General features: G+C 38.3%; 2 non-coding genes across 2 annotated transcripts; one reads left to right on the top strand and one right to left on the bottom strand.

Annotated features, from left to right (window-relative positions):
- Window positions 1-2,975: 2,975 nt before the first annotated feature.
- LOC112731461 (small nucleolar RNA R71) lies at window positions 2,976-3,083 on the bottom strand. Its single transcript, XR_003167237.1, has one exon. It is a non-coding gene; the product is annotated as a small nucleolar RNA R71 (small nucleolar RNA).
- An 8,195-nt stretch (window positions 3,084-11,278) lies between these two features.
- On the top strand, window positions 11,279-11,386 carry LOC112731253 (small nucleolar RNA R71). Its single transcript, XR_003167040.1, has one exon. It is a non-coding gene; the product is annotated as a small nucleolar RNA R71 (small nucleolar RNA).
- Window positions 11,387-17,054: the final 5,668 nt, after the last annotated feature.

Genomic DNA, 17,054 nt, shown 5'->3' with positions numbered 1-17,054 from the left:
TATTTATTCGCACCTCAATATGAATGTGATGATCGTGACAGTCATCATCATTCCCAACTATGAACGTGTGTCTGACAACCACTTCCGTTCTACCTTAGATTGAATAAATATCTCTAGGATTCCTTAATCAGAGTCTTCGTGGTATAAGTTAGAATCCATGGACGGCCATTCTTGAGATCTGGAAAGTCTAAACCTTGTCTGTGGTATTCTGAGTAGAATCTGGGAAGGGATGGCTGCGACGAGCTTCAAACTCGCGAGTGCTGGGCGTAGTGACAGACGCAAAAGGATCAATGGATCCTATTCCAGTATGATCGAGAACCGACAGATGATTAGCCATACAGTGACAGCACATTGGACCATTTTCACTGAGAGGACAGGATGTAGCCATTGACAACGGTGATGCCTAACATACAGCTTGCCATGGAAAGGAGTAGGAATGATTGGATGAAGACAGCAGGAAAGCAGAGGTTCAAAGGAACGAATGGCATCTCTATACGCTTATCTGAAATTCTCACCAATGAATTACGTAAGTATCTCTATCCTAATTTATATTTTATTTATGTTTTTAATTATCAATTCACCAAAACCATTTAAATCCGCCTGACTGAGATTTACAAGGTGACCATAGCTTGCTTCAAGCCGACAATCTCCGTGGGATCGACCCTTACTCACGTAAGGTTTATTACTTGGACGACCCAGTGCACTTGCTGGTTAGTTGTACGAAGTTGTGAAACAGAATTAAGAACATGAACGTGCGTATTTATTTTTTAGCGTCGTTACCAAGGAAGGAACCATCACGATTTCTGTGCACCAAGTTTTTGGCGCCGTTGCCGGGGATTGTTCGAGTTTGGACAACTGACGGTTCATATTGTTGCTCAGATTAGGTAATTTTATTGTATTTTTAAGCTTTTTTATTTCTTATTTTCGAAAATAATATAAAAAAATAAAAATATAATTTCTTTTTCATTTTTCCCACAATAATTTTCGAAAAAACAAAAAAAAAATTTATAAAATCATAAAATCAAAAAATATTTTTTGTGTTTCTTGTTTGAGTTTAGAGTCGAGTTTTAAGTTTGGTATCAATTGCATCTTTTTAATTTTCTAAAAAATTATTTTCGAAAATTTCATGTATTGCATTCTTCATGATCTTTAAGTTGTTCTTGGCCAGTCTTCTTGTTTGATCTTTATATTTTCTTGTTTTGTGTCTTTCCTTGTTTTTCATATGCATTCTTGAATTATTAATGTCTAAAGAATAAAAATTTTTAAGTTTGGTGTCTTGCATGTTTTCTTTTCTTGAAAATTTTTCAAAAATAAGTTCTTGGTGTTCATCTTGACATTCAAAGTGTTCTTGGTGTTCATCTTGACATTCATAGTGTTTTTGCATGCATTTTTTGTTTTGATCTTAATTCTTCATGTTTTGTTTCATTCTTGCTGTTTAATGAAAAAAAAAGAGAGAAAAACATCAAAAAGATATCTTTTCCTTTTTTTCTCTCTCATCATTAAAAATTCAAAAATCAAAAAAATATCTTTCCCTTTTTCACTCATAAATTTTCAAAAATTTGAGTTGACTTTTTCAAAACTTTTTAAAATTTAGTTATTTCTTATGAGTCAAATCAAATTTTCAATTTGAAAATTCTATCTTTTTTAATTTTTTTTCAAAAATCAAATCTTTTTCATTTTTTCTTTCATATTTTCGAAAATCTCAAATTGATTTTCAAAATCTTTTTCTTATTTTTATTTCATATTTTCGAAATTAATGCTAACAATTAATGTGATTGATTCAAAATTTTTAAGTTTGTTACTTGCCTATTAAGAAAGGTTAAATCTTTAAATTTTAAAATCATATCTTCAAGTTTCTTGTTAGTCAAGTAATCAATTTTGATTTCAAAAATCAAATCTTTTTAATTTTCTTTTCAAATCTTTTTCAAATTGATTTTCAATCATATCTTTTCAATCACATCTTTTTCAAAATCAATTTCAAAATCTTTTCTAACTTCTTATCTTTTCAAAATTAAATTTCAAATACTTTCCAACTAATCCTATCTTTTTGTTTCAATCATATCTTTTTCAAAACTACCTAACTAACTCTCTCTCTAATTTTCGAAAATCACCTTCCCTCTTTTTCAAAATTTCTTTTTAATTAACTATTTGTTTTAAATTTTAATTTAATTTAATTTCAATTTTAATTTTCGAATTTTAACTTTAATTTTTAAATATTTTTATTTTATTTTGTTTAATTTTCGAATTCTCTCATCTCTCATCCCCTTCTGTTTATTTATTCATCTACTAACACCCCTCTTTCACCCAAGAATTCGAACTCATTCCTCACCCTTGTTTTTGGATTCTCCTTCTTCTATTCATATCTTCTTTTACTCACATAAAGGAATCTCTATACTGTGACATAGAGGATTCCATATTTTCTTTTCTGTTTTTTTCTTTTTCATATGAGCAGGAACAAGGATAAGAACATTCTTGTTGAGGCTGATCCCGAACCTGAGAGGACTCTGAAGAGGAAGCTAAGGGAAGCTAAAGCACAACTCTCTGGAGAAAATCTGACAAAAATTTTCAAAAAAGAAGGAGACATGGCCGAAAATAATAATAATGCAAGGAAGATGCTTGATGACTTTACTGCACCTAATTCCAATTTACATGGAAGAAGCATCTCAATCCCTGCCATTGGAGCAAATGATTTTGAGCTGAAACCTCAACTAGTTTCTCTGATGCAACAGAATTGCAAGTTTTATGGACTTCCATCCGAAGATCCCTTTCAGTTCTTAACTGAATTCTTGCAGATCTGTGATACTGTTAAGACCAATGGGGTTGATCCCGAGGTCTACAGGCTTATGCTTTTCCCATTTGCTGTAAGAGACAGAGCTAGAATATAGTTGGACTCCCAACCTAAAGACAGCTTGAACTCTTGGGATAAGCTGGTCACGGCTTTCTTAGCCAAGTTCTTTCCTCCTCAAAAGCTTAGCAAGCTTAGAGTGGATGTTCAAACCTTCAGACAAAAGGAAGGTGAATCCCTCTATGAAGCTTGGGAGAGATATAAAAAACTGACCAAAAAGTGTCCTTCTGACATGCTTTCAGAATGGACCATCCTGGATATATTCTGTGATGGTCTGTCTGAGCTATCAAAGATGTCACTGGACCATTCTGCAGGTGGATCCATTCACCTAAAGAAAACGCCTGCAGAAGCTCAAGAACTCATTGACATGGTTGCAAATAACCAGTTCATGTACACTTCTGAAAGGAATCCTGTGAATAATGGGACACCTATGAGGAAGGGTATAAAATATTGATCAGCAAGTCAATATGATCTCTCAGAGTCTGAATGGATTGAAGGAATCATCCAACAGTACTAAAGAGGCATCTTCTGAAGAAGAAGCTTATGATCATGAGAACCCTGCAATAGCAGAGGTGAATTACATGGGTGAACCCTATGGAAACACCTATAATCCCTTATGGAGGAATCATCTAAATTTCTTATGGAAGGATCAACAAAAGCCTCAACAAGGTTTTAATAATGGTGGAAGAAACAGGTTTAGCAATAGCAAGCCTTTTCCATCATCCACTCAGCAACAGACAGAGAGTTCTGAGCAGAATACATCTATCTAAGGCCACTTTAAGTTTCATGAATGAAACACTGTCCTCCATTAGGAATTTGGAGGCACAAGTGGGCCATCTGAGTAAAAGAGTCACTGAAACTCCTCCTAGTACTCTCCCAAGCAATACAGAAGAGAATCGAAAAAGAGAGTGCAAGGCCATTGATTTAACCATCATGGCCGAACCTACAAGGGAGGGAGAGGACGTGAATCCCAGTGAGGAAGACTTCCTGGGATGTCCAATGATCAACAAGGAGTTTACCTCTGAGGTACCAAAGGAATCTGAGGCTCATCTAGAGACCATAGAGATTCCATTGAACCTCCTTATGCCATTCATGAGCTCTGATGAGTATTCTTCTTCTGAAGAGAATGAAAATGCCAGTGAAGAGCAAGTTGCCAAGTACCTTGGTGCAATCATGAAGCTGAATGCCAAATTATTTGGTAATGAGACTTGGGAAGATGAACCTCCCTTGCTCATCAATGAACTGAGTGATCTGGATCAACTGACATTGCCTCAGAAGAAACAGGATCCTGGAAAGTTCTTAATACCTTGTACCATAGGCACCATGACCTTTGAGAAGGCTCTATGTGACCTTCAGGGATAAACCTCATGCCACTCTCTGTAATGGAGAAACTGGGAATCTTTGAGGTGCAAGCTGCCAGAATCTCATTAGAGATGGCAGACAACTCAAGAAAACAGGCTTATAGACAAGTAGAGGACATGCTAGTAAAGGTTAAAGGCCTTTACATCCCTGCTGATTTCATAATCCTACACTTGGCCCCACAGGATCTGTGGACCCCACAAGATCCCCACTACTTCTTCTCTCCTCTTCACACCTTTTCATACCTCTCTTCCCCAAATAATTCCACCAATCACCTCCATTACTCCTCCAAAACCATCATACAACCCACCTACACCCACCCACTCAAATTCAAACCTTCACTCTTTTTTCCTTTTCACACAACATGCACAATACTACCCCCTTGGCCGAATACACACACCTATCCATCTCCTCCATTTCTTCTCTTTTACCCACTTCTTTCTTCTTTTGCTCGAGGACGAGCAAACATTTTAAGTTTGGTGTGGAAAAAGCATTGCTTTTTTGTTTTTCCATAACCACTAATGCCTCAAGGGATGCACTTCCCTTCACAAAACTACTGGGAGTAAATCAACACTTCCCTAGGAGAATTAAGCTCCAACATGGGACAACTAAGGATGGAGCATCAAGAGCATTCCATCATCCTCCATGAAATTAGAGAAGATCAAAGAGTGGTGCACGAAATTGTGATCATCAATGGCGCCATCAACATGGTACGCACAATTGTAATCTCAACTCTTTATCACAACTTCGCACAACTAACCAGCAAGTGCACTGGGTCGTCCAAGTAATAAACCTTACGCGAGTAAGGGTCGATCCCACGGAGATTGTTGGTATGAAGCAAGCTATGGTCATCTTGTAAATCTCAGTCAGGCGGATTCAAATGGTTATGGAGGATGAATGATTAAAAGATAAATAAAACATAAAATAAAGATAGAGATACTTATGTAATTCCTTGGTGAGAATTTCAGATAAGCGTATGAAGATGCTTTGTCCCTTCCGTCTCTCTGTTTTCCTACTGTCTTCGTCCAATCCTTCTTACTCCTTTCCATGGCAAGCTGTATGTTGGGCATCACCATTGTCAGTGGCTACAATCCCGTCCTCTCAGTAAAAATGTTCAACGCACTCTGTCACAGCACGGCTATTCATCTGTCGGTTCTCGATCATGTCGGAATAGAATCCAGTGATTCTTTTGCGTCTGTCACTAACGCCCCACAATCACGAGTTTGAAGCTCGTCACAGTCATTCAATCCTTGAATCCTACTCAGAATACCACAGACAAGGTTTAGACCTTCCGAATTCTCAAGAATTCCGCCATCAATTCTAGCTTATACCACGAAGATTCTGATTAAGGAATCCAAGAGATAAACACTCAATCGAAGGTAGAACGGAGGTGGTTGTCAGGCACACGTTCATAGGTGAGAATGATGATGAGTGTGACGGATCATCACATTCATCAAGTTGAAGAACAAGTGATATCTTAGAACAAGAACAAGCTGAATTGAATAGAAGAACAATAGTAATTGCATTGATACTCGAGGTACAGCAGAGCTCTACACCTTAATCTATGGTGTGTAGAAACTCCACCGTTGAAAATACATAAGAACAAGGTCTAGGCATGGCCGAATGGCCAGCCTCCAAAGTCTAAGGACTAAACGTCCCCAGACGAAAGTAAGATTAGACAAAAGATGAAAATACAATAGCAAAAGGTCCTATTTATAGAAAACTAGTAGCCTAGGGTTACAGAAATCAGTAATTAATGCAGAAATCTTCTTCCGGGCCCACTTGGTGTGTGCTTGTGCTGAGCATTGAAGCATTTTCGTGTAGAGACTTTTCTTGGAGTTAAACGCCAGCTTTTGTGCCAGTTTGGGCGTTTAACTCCCACTTTAGTGCCAGTTCCGGCGTTTAACGCTGGGAATTCTTGAGCTGACTTTGAACGCCGGTTTGGGCCATCAAATCTCGGGCAAAGTATGGACTATTATATATTGCTGGAAAGCCCAGGATGTCTAATTTCCAACGCAATTAAGAGCGCGCCAATTGGGTTTCTGTAGCTCCAGAAAATCCACTTCGACTGCAGGGAGGTCAGAATCCAACAGCATCTGCAGTCCTTTTCAGCCTCTGAATCAGATTTTTGCTCAGGTCCCTCAATTTCAGCCAGAAAATACCTGAAATCACAGAAAAACACACAAAATCATAGTAAAGTCCATAAAAGTGATTTTTATTTAAAAACTAATAAAAATATAATAAAGACTAATTAAAATATACTAAAAACATACTAAAAACAATGCCAAAAAGCGTATAAATTATCCGCTCATCACAACACCAAACTTAAATTGTTGCTTGTCCCCAAGCAACTGAAAATCAAATAGGATAAAAAGAAGAGAATATACAATGAATTCCAAAAACATCTATGAAGATCAGTATTAATTAGATGAGCGGGGCTTTTAGCTTTTTCCCTCTGAACAGTTTTGGCATCTCACTTTATCCTTTGAAGTTCAGAATGATTGGCATCTATAGGAACTCAGAATCCAGAGTGTTATTGATTCTCCTAGTTAAGTATGTTGATTCTTGAACACAGCTACTTTATGAGTCTTGGCCGTGGCCCTAAGCACTTTGTTTTTCAGTATTACCACCGGATACATAAATGCCACAAACACATAATTGGGTAAACCTTTTCAGATTGTGACTCGGTTTTGCTAGAGTCCCCAATTAGAGGTGTACATAGTTCTTAAGCACACTCTTCTTTTTGCTTTGGACCTCGACTTTAACCGCTCAGTCTCAAGTTTTCACTTGACACCTTCACACCACAAGCACATGGTTAGGGACAGCTTGGTTTAGCCGCTTAGGCCAGGATTTTATTCCTGTGGGCCCTCCTATCCACTGATGCTCAAAGCCTTGGATCCTTTTTATCACCCTTGCCTTTTGGTTTAAAGGGGTATTGGCTTTTTCTGCTTGCTTTTCTTTTTCTTTCTCTCTCTCTTTTTTTTTCGCCTCTTTTTTTTTTCGCATATATCCCTTTTTCTCTGCAAGCTTTTCACTGCTTTTTCTTGCTTCAAGAATCAATTTTATGATTTTTCAGATCATCAGATAACATTTCTCCTTTTACTTTCATTCTTTCAAGAGCCATCAATTTTAACATTCATAAACAATCAAATTCAAAAATATGCACTGTTCAAGCATTCATTCAGAAGAACAATAGTATTGCCACCACATCAAAATAATTAAACTGTTTTAAAATTCAAAATTCATGTACTTCTTTTTCTTTTTCAATTAAAAATATTTTTCATTTAAGAAAGGTGATGGATTCATTTTCATAGCTTTAAGGCATAGACACTTAGTGTAATAAAGACACAAACATAGATAAACATAAAGCACAATTTTTGAAAAAACAGAAAATAAAGAACAAGGAAATTAAAGAACGGGTCCACCTTAGTGATGGCGGCTTGTTCTTCCTCTTGAAGATCTTATGGAGTGCTTGAGCTCCTCAATGTCTCTTCCTTGCCTTTGTTGCTCCTCTCTCATGGTTCTTTGATCTTCTCTAATTTCATGGAGGAGGATGGAATGCTCTTGGTGCTCCACCCTTAGTTGTCCTATGTTGGAGCTTAATTCTCCTAGGGAGGTATTGATTTGCTCCTAATAATTTTGTGGAGGAAAATACATCCCTTGAGGTATCTCAGGGATTTCATGATGAGGAATTTTCTCATGCTCTTGTCCATGAGTGGGATCTCTTGTTTGCTCCATCCTTTTCTTAGTGATGGGCTTGTCCTCATCAATGAGAATGTCTCCCTCTATGTCAATTCCAACCGAATTGCAAAGGTGACAAATGAGATGAGGGAAGGCTAACCTTGCCAAAGGAGAGGACTTGTCCGCCACCTTGTAGAGTTCTTGGGATATAACCTCATGAACTTCCACTTCCTTTCTAATCATGATGCTATGTATCACGATAGCCCGGTCTATTGTAGCTTCGGACCGGTTGCTAGTGGGAATGATTGAGCGTTGGATGAACTCCAACCATCCCCTAGCCACAGGCTTGAGGTCATGCCTTCTTAGTTGAACAGGCTTCCCTCTTGAATCTCTCTTCCATTGAGCGCCCTCTTCACATATGTCCATGAGGACTTGGTCCAACCTTTGATCAAAGTTGACCCTTCTAGTGTAGGGGTGTGCATCTCCTTGCATCATGGGCAAGTTGAATGCCAACCTTACATTTTCCAGACTAAAATCTAAGTATTTCCCTCGGACCATTGTGAGCCAATTCTTAGGGTCCGGGTTCACACTTTGATCATGGTTCTTGGTGATCCATACATTGGCATAGAACTCTTGAACCATTAAGATTCCGACTTGTTGAATGGGATTGGTGAGAACTTCCCAACCTCTTCTTCGGATCTCATGTCGGATTGCCGGATATTCACTCTTTTTGAGTTTGAAAGGGACCTCGGGGATCACTTTCTTCATGGCCACAACTTCATAGAAGTGGCCTTGATGCACCTTTGAGATGAATCTCTCCATCTCCCATGACTCGGAGGTGGAAGCTTTTGCTTTCCTTTCCTCTTTCTAGAGGTTTCTCCAGCCTTAGGTGCCATAAATGGTTATGGAAAAACAAAAAGCAATGCTTTTACCACACCAAACTTAGAAGGTTTGCTCGTCCTCGAGCAAAAAAAGAAAGAGAAGAGTAGAAGAAGAAGAAGAAAAATGGAGGAGATGGAGGAGGCTTTGTGGTTCGGCCAAGGGTGGGTTTGGGAGGGAAAGTGGTTTGAATTTGAATGGTGAGGTAGGTGGGGTTTTATGAAGGATGGATGTGAGTGGTGAAGAGAATGGTGGGATTTGATAGGTGAGGGGTTTTTGGGGAAGAGGTATTGAGGTGATTGGTGAATGGGTGAAGAAGAGAGAGAGTGGTGGGGTAGGTGGGGATCCTGTGGGGTCCACAAATCCTGAGGTGTCAAGGATATCTCATCCCTGCACCAAGTGGCGTGCAAAACGCCCCCTTTCTGCCAATCCTGGCGTTAAATGCCAGGCTGCTGCCCATTTCTAGCGTTTAACGCCAGCTTCTTGCCCATTCCTGGCGTTAAACGCCAGTCTGGTGCCCTTTTCTGGCGTTAAACGCCCAGAATGGTGCCAGACTGGGCATTAAACGCCCATTCTGCTACCTTTACTGGCGTTTAAATGCCAGTACTATCTCCTCGAGGGTGTTCTATTTTTCATTCTGTTTTTCACTTTGTTTTTGCTTTTTCAATTGTTTTTGTGACTTCAAATGATCATCAACCTACAGAAAACATAAAATAACAATAGAAAATAGAAAATTATCATAGAATAGTAAAGATTGGGTTGCCTCCCAATAAGCGCTTCTTTAATGTCAATAGCTTGACAGTGGGCTCTCATGGAGCCTCACAGATGTTCAGAGCAATGTTGGAACCTCCCAACACCAAACTTAGAGTTTGAATGTGGGGGTTCAACACCAAACTTAGAGTTTGGTTGTGGCCTCCCAACACCAAACTTAGAGTTTGACTGTGGGGGCTCTGTTTGACTCTGTATTGAGAGAAGCTCTTCATGCTTCCTCTCCATGGTGATAGAGGGATATCCTTGAGCTTTAAACACAAGGGAGTCTTCATTCACTTGAATGATCAATTCTCCTCTGTCAACATCAATCACAGCTTTTGCTGTGGCTAGGAAGGGTCTGCCAAGGATGATGGATTCATCCATACACTTCCCAGTCTCTAGGACTATGAAATCAGCAGGGATGTAATGGTCTTCAACCTTTACCAAGACATCCTCTACAAGTCCATAAGCTTGTTTCTTTGAATTGTCTGCCATCTCTAGTGAGATTCTTGCAGCTTGTACCTCAATGATCCCTAGCTTCTCCATTACAGAGAGAGGCATAAGGTTTATGCTTGACCCTAGGTCACACAGAGCCTTCTCAAAGGTCATGGTGCCTATGGTACAAGGGATTGAGAACTTTTTAGGGTCCTGTCTCTTTTGAGGTAATCTCTGCCTAGTCAAGTCATCCAGTTCTTTGATGAGCAATGGAGGTTCATTCTCCCAAGTCTCATTACCAAATAACTTGGCATTTAGCTTCATGATTACTCCAAGGTACTTAGCAACTTGCTCTTCAGTGACATCATCTTCTTCAGAGGAAGAATACTCTTCAGAGCTCATGAATGGCAGAAGTAAATCCAATGGAATCTCTATGGTCTCATTATGAGCCTCAGATTCCCATGGTTCCTCATTAGGGAACTCATTGGAGGCCAGTGGACGTCCATTGAGGTCTTCCTCAGTGGCGATCACTACCTCTTCCTCCTCTCCAAATTCGGCCATGTTGATTGTGTTTATGGCCTTGCACTCTCCTTTTGGGTTCTCTTCTGTATTGCTTGGAAGAGTACTAGGAGGGAGTTCAGTAACTTTCTTGCTCAGCTGACCCACTTGTGCCTCCAAATTTCTAATGGAGGACCTTGTTTCAGTCATGAAACTCTGAGTGGTTTTAATTAGATCAGAGACCATGGTTGCTAAGTCAGAGTGGCTCTGCTTAGAATTCTCTGTCTGCTGCTGAGAAGATGATGGAAAAGGTTTGCCATTGCTAAACCTGTTTCTTCCACCATTATTGTTATTGAAGCCTTATTGAGGCCTCTGTTGATCCTTCCATGAGAGATTGGGATGATTTCTCCATGAAGGATTGTAGGTGTTTCCATAGGGTTCTCCCATGTAATTCACCTCTTCCATTGATGGGTTCTTAGGATCATAAGCTTCTTCTTCAGATGAAGCGTCCTTAGTACTGCCCGGTGTAGCTTACATTCCAGACAGACTTTGAGAAATCATATTGACTTGCTGAGTCAATATTTTGTTCTGAGCCAATATGGCATTCAGAGTGTCAATCTCAAGAACTCCTTTCTTCTGACTTGTCCCATTATTCATAGGATTCCTTTCAGAGGTGTACATGAATTGGTTATTTGCAACCATTTCAATGAGTTCTTGAGCTTCTGCAGGTGTCTTCTTCAGATGAAGAGATCCTCCAGCAGAGCTATCCAATGACATTTTGGATAGTTCAGACAGACCATCATAGAAGATTCCTATGATGCTCCATTCTGAAAGCATGTCAGAAGGGCACCTTCTGATCAATTGCTTGTATTTCTCCTAAGCTTCATAGAGGGACTCACCATCCTTCTGTCTAAAGGTTTGAACTTCCACTCTAAGCTTGCTCAATTTTTGAGGTGGAAAGAACTTTGCCAAGAAGGCATTGACTAGCTTTTCCCAAGAGTTCAGGCTTTCCTTAGGTTGTGAATCCAACCATGTTCTAGCTCTGTCTCTTACAGCAAAAGGAAAAAGCATAAGTCTGTAGACTTCAGGGTCAACCCCATTGGTCTTGACAGTGTCACAGATTTGCAAGAATTCAGCTAAGAACTGATGAGGATCTTCCAATGGAAGTCCATGAAACTTGCAATTCAGTTGCATTAGAGAAACTAATTGAGGCTTAAGCTCAAAGTTGTTTGCTCCAATGGCAGGGATAGAGATGCTTCTCCCATAGAAATCAGGAGTAGGTGCAGTAAAGTCACCAAGCACCTTCCTTGCATTATTGGCATTGTTGTTGTTTTCGGCTGCCATGTCTTCTTCTAGTTTGAAGATTTCTGTTAGGTCCTCTACAGAGAGTTGTGCCTTAGCTTCTCTTAGCTTTCGCTTTAAGGTCCTTTCAGGTTCAGGATCAGCCTCAACAAGAATGCCTTTGTCTTTGCTCCTGCTCATATAAAAGAGAAGAGAGCAAGAAAATATTAAATCCTCTATGTCACAGTATAGAGATTCCTTGATGTGTCAGAGGAAAAGAAGAATAGAAGGAAGAGGTAGAAAGAGAAGAATTCAAACTTATCAAGAGGGATAGAGTTCGAATTATTGATAGTGGAGGAGTGTTAGTCCTTAAATAGAAGGATGTGAGAAGAGGGGAAGAATTTTTTTGAAAATAAAATAAAAGATTTTGAAATAATTAAAAGAAATTTTGAAAATTGGATGAATGATTTTTGAAAATTGAAGTTGGGAAAGAAATAAAGTGATTTTTTGAAAAAGATTTTGAATTTAGAAATCAAAAAGATATGATTGAAAACTATTTTGAAAAAGATGTAATTAAGAAGATATGATTGAGAAGATATGATTGAAAAGATATGATTGAAAAACAAATTAAAAAGATTTGAATTTGGAAATTAATGACTTGGCTAACAAGAAAAGATATGATTCAAACATTAAACCTTTCTCAACAGAAAAGGCAACATACTTGAAATGTTGAATCAAATCATTAATTGTTAGCAAGTATTTTTGAAAATGGAAAGAAATTGATTTTGAAAAATATATGATTGAAAAGATATGATTTGAAAAAGATTTGATTTTGAAAAAATTATGAAAACTTGAAAAAATGTGAATTAAAAACAAAATCTTCCCTCTAGTGTCATCCTGGCGTTAAACGCCCAGAATGGTGCCCATTCTGGCGATTAACGCCCAAATCTCTACCTTTTTGGGTGTTAAACACCCAGCCAGGTACCCTGGCTGGCGTTTAAACGCCAGTTTTCCTTCTTTACTAGGCGTTTTGAACGCCCAGCTTTTTCTGTTTGATTCCTCTGCTGAATGTTCTAAATCTTCAATTCTCTGTATTATTGACTTGAAAAGACACAATTTTGAAAATATTTTTGAATTTTTAATGATGAGAAACAATAAAAATGTAACTAAGATCAAATAAACAATGCATGCAAGACACCAAACTTAAAAGTTTGTATACTAAGGACTATAACAATGTAAAAATGCATATGAGAAACAACAAAACACACTAAACAAGAGAATTTAAAGATCAGAGCAAGGAAATCATCAAGAACAACTTGAAGATTAATGAAGAACATGCATGAATTCGAAAAATGCAAGAAGAACATAAACATGCAATTGACACCAAACTTAAAATTAATACTAGACTCAACCTAGAAACATAAAATATTTTTTATTTTTATGGTTTTATAAATTTTTTTGTGATTTTCGAAACTTATATGGAAAAGAAAATAAAGAGAATCAAAACTTTTAATAAGAATTCCAGGAATCATTGCAATGCTAGTCTAAGACTCCGGTCCAGGAATTAGACATGGCTTACTAGCCAGCCAAGCTTTCAATGAAAGCTCCGATCCAAAACACTAGACATGGCCAATGGCCAGCCAAGCTTTAGCAGATCATTGCTCTCAACATCAAAATTGATAGAAATCAACAAGCTCTTGTGATGATAAGTTGAAACCTCGGTCCAAAAGATTAGACATGGCTTCTCAACCAGCCAGACTTCAACAAATCATCATGAAACTCTAGAATTCATTCTTAAAAACTCTGAAGAACAAAATAGAAAATCTTTTTATATTTTTGAAAATTTTTTTCAAAAAATAAAAAGGAAAAGTACCTAATCTAAGCAACAAGATGAAACGTCAGTTGTCCAAACTCAAACAATCCCCGGCAACGGCGCCAAAAACTTGATGCACGAAATTGTGATCATCAATGGCGCCATCAATATGGTACGCACAATTGTAATCTCAACTCTTTATCACAACTTCACACAACTAACCAGCAAGTGCACTGGGTCGTCCAAGTAATAAACCTTACGCGAGTAAGGGTCGATCCCACGGAGATTGTTGGTATGAAGCAAGCTATGGTCATCTTGTAAATCTCAGTCAGGCGGATTCAAATGGTTATGGAGGATGAATGATTAAAAGATAAATAAAACATAAAACAAAGATAGAGATACTTATGTAATTCATTGGTGAGAATTTCAGATAAACGTATGAAGTTGCTTTGTCCCTTCCGTCTCTCTGCTTTCCTACTGTCTTCATCCAATCCTTCTTACTCCTTTCCATGGCAAGCTGTATGTTGGGCATCACCATTGTCAGTGGCTACAATCCCGTCCTCTCAGTAAAAATGTTCAATGCACTCTGTCACAGCACGGCTATTCATCTGTCGGTTCTCGATCATGTCGGAATAGAATCCAGTGATTCTTTTGCGTCTGTCACTAACGCCCCACAATCATGAGTTTGAAGTTTGTCACAGTCATTCAATCCTTGAATCCTACTCAGAATACCACAGACAAGGTTTAGACCTTCCAGATTCTCAAGAATGCCGCCATTAATTCTAGCTTATACCACGAAGATTCTAATTAAGGAATCCAAGAGATAAACACTCAATCGAAGGTAGAACGGAGGTGGTTGTCAGGCACACGTTCATAGGTGAGAATGATGATGAGTGTGATGGATCATCACATTCATCAAGTTGAAGAACAAGTGATATCTTAGAACAAGAACAAGCTGAATTGAATAGAAGAACAATAGTAATTGCATTGATACTCGAGGTACAGCAGAGCTCCACACCTTAATCTATGGTGTGTAGAAACTCCACCGTTGAAAATACATAAGAACAAGGTCTAGGCATGGCCAAATGGCCAGCCTCCAAAGTCTAAGGACTAAACGTCCCCAGATGAAAGTAAGATTAGACAAAAGATGAAAATACAATAGCAAAAGGTCCTATTTATAGAAAACTAGTAGCCTAGGGTTACAGAAATCAGTAATTAATGCAGAAATCTTCTTCCGGGTCCACTTGGTGTGTGCTTGGGCTGAGCATTGAAGCATTTTCGTGTAGAGACTTTTCTTGGAGTTAAACGCCAGCTTTTGTGCCAGTTTGGGCGTTTAACTCCCACTTTGGTGCCAGTTCCGACGTTTAACGCTGGGAATTCTTGAGCTGACTTTGAACGCCGATTTGGGCCATCAAATCTCGGGCAAAGTATGAACTATTATATATTGCTGGAATGCCCAGGATGTCTACTTTCCAACGCAATTGAGAGCGCACCAATTGGGCATCTGTAGCTCCAGAAAATCCACTTCGAGTGCACGGAGGTCAGAATCCAACAGCATCTGTAGTCCTTTTCAGCCTCTGAATCAGATTTTTGCTCAAGTCCCTCAATTTCAGCCAGAAAATACCTGAAATCACAGAAAAATACACAAACTCATAGTAAAGTCCAGAAAAGTGATTTTTATTTAAAAACTAATAAAAATATAATAAAGACTAATTAAAATATACTAAAAACATACTAAAAACAATGCCAAAAAGCGTATAAATTATCTGCTCATCAAAGAGCAATGAGGGAGGAGCAACAAAGACAAGGAAGAGACATAGAGGAGCTCAAGAGCACCATTGGTTCTTCAAGAAGAGAAAGACACCACCCTCACTAAGGTTGACCCGTTCCTTAATCTCCATGTTCTTACTTTCTGTTTTTCGTTTATTATGCTTTATATTTTATTTATGTTTGTGTCTTTACTATATGATCATTAGTATCTAAGTGTCTATGCCTTAAAGTTATGAATATGAATCCATCACCTCTCTTGAATGAAAAATGTTTTAAAAACAAAAGAACAAGAAGTACATGGTTTCGAATTCATCCTTGAAACTAGTTTAATTATTTTGATCTGTTGACAATACTTTTTGTTTTCTGAATGTATGCTTGAACAGTGCATATGTCTTTTGAATTTGATGTTTATGAATGTTAAATATGTTGGCTTTTGAAGAATAAGTAAAAAGGAGAAATGTTATTTGATAATCTAAAAAATCATAAAAATGATTCTTGAAGCAAGAAAAAGCAGTGAATAGAAAAGCTTGCAGAAAAAAAATGGCGGAAAAAAAAGAGAGAAAAAGAAAAAGAAAGCAGAAAAATCCAAAAGCTCTTTAAACCCAAAGGCAAGAGCAAAAAGCCAATAGCCCTTAAAACCAAAAGGCAAGGATAATAAAAAGGATCCAAGGCTTTGAGCATCAGTGGATAGGAGGGCCTAAAGGAATAAAATCCTGGCCTAAGCGGCTAAACCAAGTTGTCCCTAACCATGTGCTTGTGGCGTGAAGGTGTCAAGTGAAAACTTGAGACTGAGCGGTTAAAGTCAAGGTCCAAAGCAAAAAAAGAGTGTGCTTAAGAACCCTGGACACCTCTAATTAGGGACTTTAGCAAAGCTGAGTCACAATCTGAAAGGGTTCACCCAGTTATGTGTCTGTGGCATTTATGTATCCGGTGGTAATACTGGAAAACAAAGTGCTTAGGGCCACGGCCAAGACTCATAAAGTAGCTGTGTTCAAGAATCAACATACTGAACTAGGAGAATCAATAACACTATCTAAACTCGGAGTTCCTATAGATGCCAATCATTCTGAACTTCAATGGATAAAGTGAGATGCCAAAACTATTCAAGAGGCAAAAAGCTACAAGTCCCGATCATCTGATTGGAGCTAAGTTTCATTGATATTTTGGAATTTATAGTATATTCTCTTATTTTTATCCTATTTGATTTTCAGTTGCTTGGGGACAAGCAACAATTTAAGTTTGGTGTTGTGATGAGCGGAAAATTTATACGCTTTTTGGCATTGTTTTTACATAGTTTTTAGTATGATTTAGTTAGTTTTTAATTAAAATTCACATTTCTGGACTTTACTATGAGTTTGTGTATTTTACTGTGGTTTCAGGTATTTTCTGGCTGAAATTGAGGGACCTGAGCAAAAATCAGATTCAGAGGTTGAAGAAGGACTGCAGATGCTGTTGGATTCTGACCTCCCTGCACTCAAAGTAGACATCCAGGGCTTTACAGCAATATATAATAGTCCATACTTTGCCCAAGTTTAGACGACGCAAACTGGCATTCAACGCCAGTTCCACGCTGCATTTTGGAGTTAAACGCCAGAAACAGGTTGCAAAGTGGAGTTAAACGCCAGAAATAGGTTACAAACTGGCGTTCAACTCCAAGAGAAGCCTCTACACGTGTAAAGCTCAATTCTCAGCCCAAGCACACACCAAGTGGGCCCCGGAAGTGGATTTCTAAATCAATTACTC

Source organism: Arachis hypogaea, chromosome 12 (assembly GCF_003086295.3).
Source record: "Arachis hypogaea cultivar Tifrunner chromosome 12, arahy.Tifrunner.gnm2.J5K5, whole genome shotgun sequence".
Classification (NCBI taxonomy): domain Eukaryota; kingdom Viridiplantae; phylum Streptophyta; class Magnoliopsida; order Fabales; family Fabaceae; genus Arachis; species Arachis hypogaea.
This window is presented reverse-complemented; position numbering and strand designations above follow the sequence as displayed.